This window comes from Nerophis ophidion, linkage group LG11 (assembly GCF_033978795.1).
Source record: "Nerophis ophidion isolate RoL-2023_Sa linkage group LG11, RoL_Noph_v1.0, whole genome shotgun sequence".
NCBI classification, from domain to species: domain Eukaryota; kingdom Metazoa; phylum Chordata; class Actinopteri; order Syngnathiformes; family Syngnathidae; genus Nerophis; species Nerophis ophidion.
The window spans coordinates 48245089-48259051 of NC_084621.1; positions in this window are offsets into that span (position 1 = coordinate 48245089).

Sequence of the window (13963 nt, forward strand, 5' to 3'; positions counted from 1 at the left end):
AAGAGGCGGGAGAAGTTGGGAAGAGAACCAATCAGGGCGACGTGGTAAGGAACTTACGTAAACGTAGTTTGCGTTTGAGACTGACCCAGGAATGCGCTGCAGAAGACAACATGTCAACGCCGGGGAGGAAGAGGAGAGAGGACATATGGGGAAATTTTATATTTGACATCAAAGATGTCATCTTGTTCACAAGTGAGGGAAGAGTGGATCGTGAGATCGACAGGCGGATCGGTGCGGCGTCTTCAGTAATGCGGACGTTGTACCGGTCCGTTGTGGTGAAGAAGGAGCTGAGCCGGAAGGCAAAGCTCTCAATTTACCGGTCGATCTACGTTCCCATCCTCACCTATGGTCATGAGCTTTGGGTCATGACCGAAAGGATAAGATCACGGGTACAAGCGGCCGAAATGAGTTTCCTCCTCCCTTAGAGATAGGGTGAGAAGCTCTGCCATCCGGGAAGAACTCAAAGTAAAGCCGCTGCTCCTCCACATCGAGAGGAGCCAGATGAGGTGGTTCGGGCATCTGGTCAGGATGCCACCCGAACGCCTCCCTAGGGAGGTGTTTAGGGCACGTCCAACCGGTAGGAGGCCACGGGGAAGACCCAGGACACGTTGGGAAGACTATGTCTCCCGGCTGGCCTGGGAACGCCTCGGGATCCCCCGGGAAGAGCTAGACGAAGTGGCTGGGGAGAGGGAAGTCTGGGTTTCCCTGCTTAGGCTGTTGCCCCCGCGACCCGACCTCGGATAAGCGGAAGATGATGGATGGATGGATGGATCAAAGATAACAAGACGCAGTGTAAGAAATGCAGCGCGAGGATTACGGGGAAAAACACAACAAACTTGAAGCGACATTTACAGTCGAATCACCCCGAAATCCACACACAGGTAAGCATTTTCCACAACATACAACTCACTCGACGTTATCCCGTTTATTACACGGCTTACTTAAATTTGAGACATGATTTTCATCAAAATACGACTTGTATCAGAGATTTTTCCGCTGTTTTGCTTTGACTTTCAGAAATTGAAGGGAAAGTTTACCCTTTAGTCGACTAAATCTACTGTAGTTTTCGTCGACTATAATCTTATGATATTTCGTCAACTAAAACTAGACTAAAACTAAAACAATTTAAATAACTAAATTATGACTAAAACTAAATTACATTTTAGTCAAAAGACTATGACTAAAACTAAATCAAATTTTGCCGTCAAAATTAACACTGCTGGGAAGGCTGTCCACAAGGTTGTGGAGTGTGTTTAAAGGAATTTTCGACCATTCATCCAAAAGCACATTGATGAGGTTACACACTGATGTTGGTTGAGAAGGCCTGGCTCTCAGTCTCCGTTCTAATTAATCCCAAAAGTGTTCTATCAGGTTCAGGTCAACACTCCCTGCAGGCCAGTCAAGTTCATCCACACCAGACTCTGTCGTCCATATCTTTATGAACCTTGCTTTGTGGGACGGCATGGAAAATTTGGGAGAGTGGCCGTGCCAGCAATTTGAGGGTTACTGATTCAATCCCCAACTTCTACCATCCTAATCACGTCCGTTGTGTCCTGATGGGTCCTGGTTAGTGCCTTGCATGGCAGCTACCGCCATCAGTGTGTGTGTGAATGGGTGAATGTGGAAATAGTGTCAAAGCGCTTTGAGTTCCTTAAAAAAACGGTAGAAAAGCGCTATACAAGTAGCTGAGATAGGCACCAGCGCCCCCCGCGACCCTAAATGGAATAAGCGTTAGAAAATGGATGGATCGAAGTACAATCCATTTACCATTTGTGCACTGGTGCACAGTCATGTTGGAAGAGGAAGGGGCCCGCTCCACACTGTTCCCACAAGGTTGGGAGCATAGAATTCTCCAAAATGTTTTGATATCCTGGAGCATTCAACGTTCCTTTCACTGGAACTAAGGGGCCAAGCCCAACTCCTGAAAAACAACCCCAGACCAAAATTCCTCCTCTACCAAATTTCACACTTGGCACAATACAGTCCAAAATGTAACGTTCACCTGGCAACATCCAAACCCAGACTCATCCCTCAGATTGCCAGACGGAAAAGTGTGATTTTTCACTCCAGAGAAGGTGTCTCCACTGCTCTAGAGTCCAGTGGCGTGCTTTATACCACTGCATCTGACGCTTTGCATTGGACTTGGTGATGTATGGCTCAGAAACAGCTGCTTGGCCATGGAAACCCATTCCATGAAGCTGTCTGCGTACTGTACGTGTGCTAATTGGAAGGTCACCTGAGGTTTGGAGCTCTGTAGCAACTGACTGTGCAGAAAGTCCTCGCACTTTACGCTTCAGCATCTGCTGACCCCTCTCTGTCAGTTTACATGACCTACCACTTTGTGGCTGATTTGCTGTTGTTCCCAAACTCTTCCATTTTCTTATAATAAAGCCGACAGTTGACTTTGGAATAATTAGGAGCGAGGAAATTTCACAACTGGAATTGTTGCACAGGTGGCATTCTACAGTATAACAGTTCCACGCTGGAAATCACTGAGAGCGGCCCATTCGTTCACAAATGTTTGAAGAAAAAGTCGCCATGCCTAACGGCTTGATTTTACACACCTGTGGCCGGGCCAAGTGATTGGGACACTTTTTTCTGATCATTTGGATGGGTGGCCAAATACTTTTGGCAATAAAGTGTACCACAAAGACAGACGCTTTACCTCCTCGTACAGTGTTTTATCGTTCCCCGTGATGAGACCCACCACTGTTTTGTCATTAGCAAATGTGTGGACATGGCCTCGCAGTCGCGGTTCAGCAGAGTGAATAGGAAAGGGCTGGGAACACAGCCCTGAGGAAGACGGTGCTCAGCGTGATAATGCTCGGTGCATCCTATCCTAACTGACTGCAACCTCCAGCTTTTATGGACTGATGGTGTTAAGTGCCGAGCTGAAGTCAATGAACAACATCTTGGCGTAGGCGATCTTCTCCAAATGTGTCAATGCCACATGCATAGCGGTAGAGACGACATCCTCAGTGTACCTGATGTCTCGGTATGCGTACTGTGGGAGTCTATGGAAGGGTTATCATGCATTTACTCCAAATCTCCCATCCAAAGGCAAAAACCAGTCACTTAATTTTGGTCAAAACTGAGCTGATAATAATTTTGGAGTTCCCAGGTGATATGCTTTACATTATTGTATGCGATATTGTAATTTGTTCCATAAGTAAGCTGTTACGCACATGGCAGGACCTAGCAAATACCACATAACCGCGTAGATACAACAGAAAAACCTTGTATCTCAAGGGACCAATCGGAGTTTCTTTGTCAGTCGCCTCATTGTCTTTAATGAGACATTTGCACGAATGGGGGCTGACGGTCAACCTGATTATGTGATATTATGGCACAAGGGGATATTTGGAAGATTGGCCCAGGACGTTGCAAGCACCTTCATTAAATGTATTGTTCTTGGTTCTTCCCCTTGCATACTCTTTTGGGCAGATAACTGTGGAAGTCAAAATAAAAACTGGATGCTGTACACGGCTCTTGCCCAATGTGCAAACGCAGAATGGGGCCCACCCGAGATTGCGATAAAATATCTGGAGAAAGGGCACACGTTCATGAGAGCAGATTCAACCCGTGGCTCAATCGGCAAGAAAATGAAAGCTCAAGAAAACATCTATACATTTGATGACTTTGTAAATCTTTGTAAGACAGCATCAAGATAGATTGGTTTTCCTTTGTTTTCTCAAAATCAGCTAGAAGTGACTTACTAGGTTTTGCCTTTGCACGGGAGAAATGGTTTAATGGCAGCCTCACATTTACTTTGGGTATTACTTTTTTTGCATCTTAACCAAAATAAATCCTGGCATATTATGTATGAATAAATACATAGCAATACAGGTACATCTCAGCAGAAAATATAGTGTAATTTAAACACTTCATATGTGGCGAGAAATTTGCAAGCAACAAAATACTGTAACATTGAAATGGTTTTCAAGGCAAGCACAAAGCATTTTCTTTAAAAGTAATTTACTGTGTTTCAAAGTAGGCCTACACATGTGTCGTCTGCAAAGCCCAGCTGTGCACAGGATAGGCTAGGACCGGCAACCACATTTCCTCACTGATCAAGATCAAACTGAGCAGCGCTAGCAAGCAAACTAAAAGCTATGGGCTGTTAATTTGCTGTTCACCGCCGCGCTAAAAGCCCCGCATATAAATGTGTCATGGAGTGAGGTTTAACCAACGTAATATATAGCACAGCCTCACTAGTTGGCATCTGTTACACATGTACACTGAACTTCTGCTTGTCTTCTTCTGTTGTAAAATATAAAAGAGACATTTTTAAAACTGTATAAGCTGTGTTAGATTTTGCATATCATGACTAAATTTCTTATGTGCAGAAAATAGGTAAATATAGTTCTTTAAAAGGTTTTGTTAAGCACCATTCGAATAATGCATATTTGACATTATGTTGTACAGTAGATGCTATCGAATTTTGATAAAACTTGAATATCATACTGGAAGAGTATGATAGAAAGCCTGCTGACCAACAGCATTTCTGTCTGGACTGGAGCCTGCAATGCCTCAAACTGGAAGTCTCTCCAGAGAGTGGTGAGGACGGCGGAAAAGATTATCGGGACTCCTCTTCCTCCTATCCAGGAGATCGCAAAAAGCCGCTGCCTGACCAGGGCTCAGAAAATCTGCAAAGACTCCTCCCGCCCCCACCAAGGACTTTTTTCACTGCTGGACTCTAGGAAGAGGTTCCGCAGCCTCTGTAGCAGAACCTCCAGGATCTGTAACAGCTTCTTCCCTCAGGCCATAAGACTCTTGAACGCATCATAATTCAATATCTGCTCAACTCCGCCAAAAATTGATTAACTCGCTGGAATAAAAAAGACAATATAAGATACATCCATAAACATGGACGCATGTGAAAAAGTGCAATGTATTTATCTGTACAGTAATCTATTTATTTATATCTACACCTTATTGGTAGTTTTTTTATCCTGCACTACCAAGAGCTAACGCAACAAAATGTTGTTCTTATTTGTACTGTAAAGTTCAAATTTGAATGACAATAAAAAGGAAGTCTAAGTCTAAGGAAGACAACTATTTAATGTGATGAAGTGTACTTGTGGTTGTTTATAAGAACAGAGGAAATGCAACCCCACTATGGACTTGACTCTCACTATTATGTTAGATCCACTATGGACTGGACTCTCACAATATTATGCTAGATCCACTCGACGTCCATTGCACCGGTCGCCCAGGGGCATGGGTGTCCTCTCCAAGGTTTCTCATTGTCTCATTGGGTTGAGTTTTTCCTTGCCCTGATGTGGGATCTGAGCCGGGAATATTGTTGAGACACTCGTGATTTAAGGCTATATAAGTAAACATTGATTGATTGATTGATTGATTTAAAGTCCTGTGGCAAAGGTAATTTAGTTGTCTCTCACATGATGGTGACAAAATTAAAAAACCCTGCTATTGTTGCTTATGTGTACTATTTTTAATTAGGGCTGTCAAAGGTAAAGTGTTGACGCGTGGGATTGATCACAACAAATATTACATTAATCGGATACAAACACATATTAATCACGCCAAATTATGTGTACCTCACATGTTCCTTTATCTGAAAGATGGAGCTGGTTGTTATACGGTTGGTGATTAAGTCAATGCATTAGCTTGTGCAATGATGAGTATGCTAATGCGATTGGTGGAAATTTTCACTTCAACGTATAACCTGCCGAAAATACTGTTACCAAGTTTTGACCAAATACATGTTTGTGTATCTGACCAAAAAATGGTATTTGCGGTAAAATATGAGTGTTTTGTTAAAGTTAAAATACATTTTGTGAGCAAGCAATTTACTGTAATTAATCACAATGAATAAACATTTAAAAGTGCAATTAACATAACTATATATTTTTTTTAACAGCACCAATTTTAATACATATTACTGACAAAACTTCAAAAATAAATGTGCATTAAGTAATTACACTAATGATAGTAGTTTCCTTACTAAACATTAACCATGCCCTTTTGTTTTTTCTATTCCAATGTGAAGAAAATAATGTTGTCATAATGTGTATACAGTATACCAGTGGGGTATATCAAATGGGGGTACACATACCCCTGGGGGTACTTGAAGGTATGCCAAGGGGTACGTGAGATCTTTTAAAAAATATTCTAAAAATAGCAACAATTCAAAAATCCTTTATAAATATATTTATTGAATAATACCTCAACAAAATATGAATGAAAGTTCATAAACTGTGAAAAGAAATGCAACAATGCAATATTCAGTGTTGACAGCTAGATTTTTTGTGGACATGTTCCATAAATATTGATGTTAAGATTTCTTTTTTTGTAAAGCAATGTTTAGGATGAAGTTCATGAATCCAGATGGATCTCTATTACAATCCCCAAAGAGGGCACTTTAAGTTGATGATTACTTCTGTGTGTAAAAATATTTATTTATAATTGAATCACTTGTTTATTTTTCAACAACTTTTTAGTTTTTTGTATATCTTTTTTCCAAATAGTCCAAGAAAGACCACTACAAATTAGCAATATTTTGCACTGTTATACACTTTAATAAATCAGAAACTGATGACGTAGTGCTGTATTTTACTTCTTTATCTCTTTTTTCAACCAACAATGCTTTGCTCTGATTAGAGGGTACTTGAATTAAAAACATGTTTACAGGAGGTACATCACTGAAAAAAGGTTGAGAACCATTGCAGTATACCATTCCATGCCCATCCCTGCGTCTTCACAAATGACATAAAAATGTTAGGTTTATGTGTATACATCAAGAAAAAAAGCCCTTGGCTTTGCACATTTAGTTTGATATATACTGTTTTTCTTTTTAAATCGCATGCAACTATTTTCATTTATTGCCACAAACAAGGTAAAGATGTGGCAGGTTGATGCAACATTGTGATATTTGTGGCTCATTCATGCACAATAAAGCACTTCTGTCAGACCACCTATGGTGCTTTGTGCAAGTGTAGAAAATCAATGGGAGTATTTTTGTGTATTGTACATGGAAGGGGTTGTGTGTGTGTGTGTGTGTGTGTGTGTGTGTGTGTGTGTGTGTGTGTGTGTGTGTGTGTACCTGCCAAATCCTCATAAAAAAGAGGCTTCCTCCGTTGTTCACTCCTCTAGCGCAGCCTGAAGGCAATTTAGCTTACTAACTCTGAGTTGTTGCAAGTGTCTGTATGGCCAGTTGCTGCCACTTGATGCCAAAATGTTGGCTTCGGGGTTTTCAATGTAAATCAGTCAGTTGGAGCAGCCTGACATTCATCAACACAATTGGATATTGGAATTGCCAGTGTTGAAAAGCTCCATAGAACATTATTTTCCTTTTCTTTTAACCAATTAGTTTTGCTGAAGGTAATAAATCTCAGATTTTCATACTTAATTTGCTTAATCTTATTAAAAAATTACCAGTAGACTAACTTTTATCTGTCTGGTTGTGACTGGCCTCTTTTTCGACATGCTGTCTTATGTTGTCAGATGGTCTTATCTGTTTGTCCCGCCCCGCCTGTATCTCAGTCAATCAACTCAAGACTCACTATGACCTTGCAGTCTGTAAAGCTTTTTATCATCCTGTATGTCAAGGAGTGTACATAGTTTTCTGATTTTGTTAACGCATGTATTTGGGTCCAATGGTCACCATCTCCATACATTTTATCATGAATTTACCTAAAAATGACAGTAGTAGCTCTAGTTACAAACCTAATTGGCTCTAAAAACATCTCAAATCTTCTACTATTCAAATTAATTGAAACCAATTGGTTTTGCCCCCCAGCACACAAAAACACCACCATTGTATTATTTAACATGCCTTTAAAAAAGAAAACAAACTGTTAACATTTTTTTCAACCCCGTACCACCTCAGAAAGTACTTTAAGTTAGGCTGACCCTACGTCCTCTTTTCCCCGGACATGTCCTCTTTTGCGGCATTGTCCGGCGTATCCGGGCGGGTTTTTTTAAATGCGTCAAATGTCCGGCATCTTGAATTAGGGTTGCGTGTATTTGTTGGCTGAGTTCTTGACGTTTTCTCTCAGAGTGTGCATACAAGATGCCGTCATGGCAACACACCATCCCCCTTTACCGGGCTACCGCATGCTCGCCACTTCTCTTGCATGCTGGGTAGTGTAGTCCTTTTATTTCCTGGCTCATAACATCACACTAGCTGTAAATATTATAGCGGGTGGCTATGGGGTTTTAGCCAATGGCTTTGTAGCGGCTGGCTACGGGGTGTCAGCCAATGGCTTTGGTTTTGGAGGCGGGACTTCCGGGGAAGTTAGGGAAGTGACGCTATTGACAGAAAGTGTTAGTTCGAGTTTTGCCGGGAAAAGGAAATAGACTTCTTGGTACACAATAAGGTGAGTGTAAGACTCAAGAGATCTAAGCGTTAAATATAAAATGTATGTATGCCCTGGCACACCGTTATCATTTCATGACCCAAGCAAAACACTTTTTACACTTTTATACTGAAATAAATACACCTACAACGTATTAAATAAAAACATAGGACAAACTACAAGCAGCGGTAAAGTTTAGATCCATGAAGGAAAAAAGAAAGTGAATGAATGTTTATAACTAAATACATTTACATATGTATACACATTTGTTTTCTTTTTTTTATTATTTTTTTAAATGAATTAAGTAACATTTATCAATCAATCAATCAATCAATGTTTACTTATATAGCCCTAAATCACTAGTGTCTCAAAGGGCTGCACAAACCACCACGACATCCTCGGTAGGCCCACATAAGGGCAAGGAAAACTCACACCCAGTGGGACATCGGTGACAATAATGACCCAGTGGGACGTCGGTGACAATAATAACTATGAGAACCTTAGAGAGGAGGAAAGCAATGGATGTCGAGCGGGTCTAACATGATACTGTGAAAGTTCAATCCACAATGGATCCGACTTAGTCGCGAGAGTCCAGTCCAAAGCTGATCCAACACAGCAGCGAGAGTCCCGTTCACAGCGGAGCCAGCAGGAAACCATCCCAAGCGGAGGCGGATCAGCAGCGCAGAGATGTCCCCAGCCGATACACAGGCAAGCAGTACATGGCTACCGGATCGGACCGGACCCCCTCCACAAAGGAGAGTGGGACATAGAAGAAAAAGAAAAGAAACGGCAGATCAACTGGTCCAAAAAGGGAGTCTATTTAAAGGCTAGAGTATACAAATGAGTTTTAAGGTGAGACTTAAATGCTTCTACTGAGGTGGCATCTCGAACTGTTACCGGGAGGGCATTCCAGAGTACTGGAGCCCGAACGGAAAACGCTCTATAGCCCGCAGACTTTTTTTGGGCTTTCGGAATCACTAACAAGCCGGAGTCCTTTGAACGCAGATTTCTTGCCGGGACATATGGTACAATACAATCGGCAAGATAGGATGGAGCTAGACCGTGTAGTATTTTATACGTAAGTAGTAAAACCTTAAAGTCACATCTTAAGTGCACAGGAAGCCAGTGCAGGTGAGCCAGTACAGGCGTAATGTGATAAAACTTTCTTGTTCTTGTCAAAAGTCTAGCAGCCGCATTTTATACCAACTGTAATCTTTTAATGCTAGACATGGGGAGACCCGAAAATAATACGTTACAGTAGTCGAGGCGAGACGTAACAAACGCATGGATAATGATCTCAGCGTCTTTAGTGGACAGAATGGAGCGAATTTTAGCGATATTACGGAGATGAAAGAAGGCCGTTTTAGTAACGCTTTTAATGTGTGCCTCAAAGGAGAGAGTTGGGTCGAAGATAATACCCAGATTCTTTACCGTGTCGCCTTGTTTAATTGTTTGGTTGTCAAATGTTAGAGTTGTATTATTAAATATAGTTCGGTGTCTAGCAGGACCGATAATCAGCATTTCCGTTTTTTTGGCGTTGAGTTGCAAAAAGTTAGCGGACATCCATTGTTTAATTTCATTAAGACACGCCTCCAGCTGACTACAATCCGGCGTGTTGGTCAGCTTTAGGGGCATGTAGAGTTGGGTGTCATCAGCATAACAGTGAAAGCTAACACCGTATTTGCGTATGATGTCACCTAGCGGCAGCATGTAGATGCTGAAGAGTGCAGGGCCAAGGACCGAACCCTGGGGAACTCCACACGTTACCTTAACGTAGTCCGAGGTCACATTGTTATGGGAGACACACTGCATCCTATCAGTAAGATAAGAGTTAAACCAAGACAGGGCTAAGTCTGACATACCAATTCGTGTTTTGATACGTTCTAATAAAATATTATGATCGACGGTATCGAAAGCAGCGCTAAGATCGAGGAGCAGCAACATAGATGACGCATCAGAATCCATCGTTAGCAATAGATCATTAGTCATTTTTGCGAGGGCTGTCTCCGTGGAGTGATTTGCCCTGAAACCAGATTGAAAGGTTTCACATAGATTGTTAGACGCTAACAATTTTTTCAAGGATTTTTGAAATAAAGGGAAGGTGAGATACCGGTCGGTAGTTTACCATGAGGTCAGGATCGAGGTTAGGTCTTTTAAGAAGAGGATGAATAACCGCTTTTTTGAATGCTAGGGGAACAGTGCCCGAGGAGAGTGATAAGTTTATAATATTTAGCACTGATGGACCTAATAATACAAAGAGCTCCTTGATCAGTTTCCCAGGAAGAGGGTCAAGTAAGCATGTTGTCTGTTTTATTCCATTTACACGTTGTAACAATTCCTCTAATGTTATTTCCTCAAAACGAGAGAAACTATTTTGGAGGGCAGTATCCGCCGTATATACCATCGTGTCAGTGTTAATAGAACCCCGTTGTAGCTGGGACGCATTGTCTTTAATCTCCTTTCTAATGACTTCAATTTTCTTACTAAAGAATTGCATAAAGTCATCAGCTGAGTGGGTTGAGCTACTGGAAGGGGTCCCTTGTTGGGTTAGCGATGCTACCGTACTAAACAAAAATTTAGGATCGTTTTTATTACGGTGGATGAGATTTGAGTAATATTTAGCTTTAGCTAAGGTAAGCATGCGTTTATAAGTTATTAAACCATCACTCCATGCTTGATGGTGCACCTCAAGTTTAGTCGTGCGCCATTTGCGTTCCAGCTTTCTACATAATAATTTCTGATCTCTAGTTTCTTCTGTAAACCACGGGGTGCGCTTTTTTGGAGCCTTTTTTAACTTTAGCGGTGCTATGTTATCAATGGTTTCGCGCAGGGTGTTGTTAAAGTTGTTAGTGAGGTTATCAATAGAGCCAGCATACTTTGGGAATGGTGCCATTACCGAGGGCAGTAGGTCAGCAAGAGTTGTCGTTGTGGCTGTATTAATGTTGCGGCTGCTATAGCAGTTATTATTATTATTGGTTTGACGAACATGCGTCTGAACCTCGAATTTTATAAGGTAATGATCGGACAATACTTTAGTATACGGGAGTATCGTAACTTTGGAGACGGTGATACCTCTGACAAGCACTAGGTCTATCGTATTACCGTTGCGATGCGTGGGTTCATTTATTATTTGTGTGAGACCACAGCTATCAATTACAGTCTGGAGCACTACGCACGGTGGGTCCGATGGGGTATTCATATGGATATTAAAGTCCCCCATTATGATTATATTATCGGCGTGTGTCACTAGATCAGCAACGAACTCTGAGAATTCATTGATAAAGTCCGAATAGGGCCCTGGGGGGCGGTAGATAACAGCCAGGTGTAGAGGCAGCGGTGTGGCAGACTTCATAGTAAGCACCTCAAATGATTTATATTTATTATTTATGTTAGGACTAAGGTTAAAGTTTTCGTTGTATATTAGTGCGACCCCCCCACCCCATTTAAGCGGACGGGCAATATGCGCATGTGTAAAGTTAGGAGGACATGCCTCATTTAGCGCAAAAAAGTTGTTTGGTTTAAGCCAGGTTTCGCTGGGACCGATGACGTTAAGATTGTTGTCTCTGATAATATCATTAACTAATAACGTTTTGGGAGACAATGATCTTATGTTTAAAAAAACCTATATTATAGGTAGTGGGCTGTTTTAGGGAGTTTTTGATCAAATTATCCGTAGTAGCAATATTAATAATGTTGTGTTTATTATGCCCAGTGCATTTAGTATAGTTACGACCATATCTAGGAATTGATACGACAGGAATTTTCCGATTGTTTGATTGTTGCTTTGATAAACTGCACGCATCATGGTTAGCCACCTCAGTAACGGGGATTTTCCGATTGTTTGTTTGTTGCTTTGATAAACTGCACGCATCATAGTTAGCCACCTCGGTAAAACACATGTCCAACTCTGAAACACTCAAAGCAGAAAAAACGTGTTCTAATTTAACTGACTCCTTACCCAGACCAGTAGTCTCGCATTTTCCATTTAAATCCGTCTTCAGGATGGAGGGAAGTGGTGTTCTGTGGGGATTAGCCTTCTGCTTTGTTTTTAGCCCCGCTCGACATCCGCGTTTCCGATCACACCGCTGGCGTCTGCTCCGTAGACGGCCCCCGCTGCTACTAGACTCCCCTGCTTCACAGGCCGCTGGATGTAGCCGCCGACGTATTCCCATGCTAGTTAGCATGTTTAGCACGCACGCGTCTATCAGTCCAAAACGGCCCAATATGTCCACATCCAGAAGTGTCTGGCGGTCGTACGTGATCACGGAGTGACCACGATGTGAGCCAGCCATAAAGTTTGTAGAATCGTCCGGTATTTCTGCCAAATGTTCCATCTTTAGCAAGAGCTCCGCCATGTCGCAGCCCGTCCGGGCGCCGCCATCTTGGATTTATGACAACCTTTTGTCCTAAACACGATATAGAATGTGAGATACAACAGGATAATTAAAACGTTTATAATTTGTTTTCAAAACGTTTACAAAAAAGGGGGACCCCAAAAATTTACTGTGGGACCCAATTTTTATGACTTGATGGGGTCCTTGGGACCCCATTTTAGAAATTCCTAGCGCCAACACAGCCGTCAACAGAGGATAAAAAATGCTTTATCTAAATAAATATATTATTTATAAAGCAAGTTCGAGTATCATTGGCAAATTTTCACCTACTCCCGGCCTTGGCATGCTGCCCGCCTTGGCACGCATATTTGTGTCCTCTTTTTGGGATTTCAGAATATGGTCAGCCTACTTTAAGTACTACAATGACATTAAATTAAATGAGTTTATTTCGATCATATAATCAACCATTTTGTGTGATCAATTTGACAGCACAGATTATTCATATTAACAATCATACACATACACACACAAAACTGAGTTATAAATATACAAGGTCACAAGATTTTGTGATGCTAAAAAATATCCATGTAATCATAGTAGTATCGACCACATACACACTTGTACTTGGTATCATTTCAGTAGATGTTAGGTATAGATCCACCCATGGCATTTGTTTACATTCAGGCACGCTAGCTTTTGTTAGTGTTGAGCTATTGTATCCTCCTACGGTGTGTAGGGAGGCAAGTTTACCTATTCCTCATCCTGCATGGATGATACTTGCAAGAAACGTACTTTATTTGTCGCCATGGAGGCGAGGATTATTGATTCAGAAATAGCGAAACACTGATGACTGCGAATAGACGTTAGCCGCTAACTAGCTAACCATGTTTTAAAACACCTGTCCCTAAAGGCATTTTAGTGTTAAATCTTCACCTTTATCGTTAGTTTGTAAGCCACAATGCGTCAATTCTCTCTTTTCTGTCTACACACTGTGACTGTCTGTAAGTACTCTGTGACTGTGCATTGCCGAACATGCTCCTCTGCTCGTAAACAAGCAATGTCACGGTAAAAAAAAAAAAAAGACGAACCGGTACTTTTTAGATGCGGTATAGAACCGTTTATGATTCATTAGTATCGCGGTACTTTACTAGTACCACTATACCGTACAACCCAAGTAGGAATGTTAAATAGTGTTGGTAAGCAAACCTATGGGCAACAGTGGCACATTCCAGGAAGTATGGGAAGCCCTATGACAGAGCAGTGCGGCGGCCATTTTTGTTTGAATGAGTAGATTATTTGCTTTGTACT